The 1,399-nt window shown below is 41.4% G+C and overlaps 1 non-coding gene across 1 annotated transcript; it reads right to left on the bottom strand.

Annotated features, from left to right (window-relative positions):
* Positions 1 to 577: 577 nt before the first annotated feature.
* Positions 578 to 651, bottom strand: TRNAI-GAU. Its single transcript has one exon. It is a non-coding gene; the product is annotated as a tRNA-Ile (tRNA).
* Between the last annotated feature and the right edge of the window lie 748 nt (positions 652 to 1,399).

Raw genomic sequence — 1,399 nt, 5'->3', positions numbered from 1 at the left:
ATCAATTCTCCCATCTTCAAGGGGACATAGTCCCCTTTCAGTCCCCAGCCCTTGATGGACTCTCCACCACCTCGAATGCCTGCTTACCTTGAGTGCGTGGTCACAACTTCCTACGTAAAACAAAAAAGAAAAACAAAACAACAACAACAAAAAACTTTCGACATAATTATTTGCTATTCCATGTTGTTTCATGGATGTATGTCTTATCGCTCCATGAGACTGTAAACTTATTGCGGGCAGAGACCACTCATCTTTCTGTATCATACACAGCTTTAGCCCAGTACTCACTCACTGGGCAATCAATCAGTGATGGCTTTGACCCGGATTTACTGAATTGTGATATTTAAGAAGAATACATTTGGGGAAATGTGCATTTGTTTGTAGATGTTGAGAGGAAAATGTAAAATACAGGTTGTATGTATGGTCTGATAATCACAATGTAGACTATGTGTTCATATGAGTAAAACTGGAAGGCAATTGGTAAAAATAAAAAGAGTTGTTAGATTATGAGTGATTTGTTTAAATAACCTGTGAATATTGTTAGTGTGTTGTTTTTTTGTTTTTGTTTTTTGGCTGCTGGCCTATACGGGGATCGAACCCCTGACCTGGGTGTTATCAGCACCATGCTCTAACCAAGTGAGCCAACCAGCCAGACCTGTCTTAGTGCATTATGAATGCATTTGTTTTTGTTTGTTTATACATTTGAAAAATTTGTAAAAATACATGGAAGGCTTTAAGAATAATTGAAACATTCCATTCTTGGGTGTAAAGTCATCGTTTTTCTTAGTCACAGAGGAAGAGGGAATGGGAAAGCAGTGGGTGGGTGGGGGTTAGCTGTCCTTTAGAGACCTTACTCAAGTCACATTTATACACAAATAGCTGAGCAAAGGGGGGGAAACCCAAAGTCCATTTTTCGCCTGCAAATGTTAATTCCCTGGGGAAGGGACAGAAAGTTAAACAATTTAAAAATCACCAAATGAAACCACATGAGCTGTAAGGATATTTTCTTCTCTAAACAAGAATGGAAGGTCCATGCAGTCTACTCGAGCTTCCTGGTGTTTTGCGCTCTGGAGCTCCAGATGTGGGGAGTGGGGCTGGGAGAGGGAGAGACCGGGTATGTGCCTCCATCCTGGCAAGGACTGCTCTTACACAGGTTTCCCCTTTTATCCCCTAACCCCTTTTTACACGTTTATTTTATTCATATCAGGCTGTGGGCTCTCATAGATGAGAAGTGTACTCTTCATGCCAAGGAGTAGGCCCAAGCACTCATACCTCCATCCTGGCAAGGACTGCTCTTACACAGGTTTCCCCTTTTATCCCCTAACCCCTTTTTACACGTTTATTTTATTCATATCAGACTGTGGGCTCTCATAGATGAGAAGTGTACTCTTCATGCCAA

Source organism: Galeopterus variegatus, unplaced genomic scaffold (assembly GCF_000696425.1).
Source record: "Galeopterus variegatus unplaced genomic scaffold, G_variegatus-3.0.2 Scaffold1571, whole genome shotgun sequence".
Taxonomy (NCBI): domain Eukaryota; kingdom Metazoa; phylum Chordata; class Mammalia; order Dermoptera; family Cynocephalidae; genus Galeopterus; species Galeopterus variegatus.
Note: the sequence above shows the minus strand (reverse complement) of the source record. Positions and strands in the feature narration are given on the sequence as shown.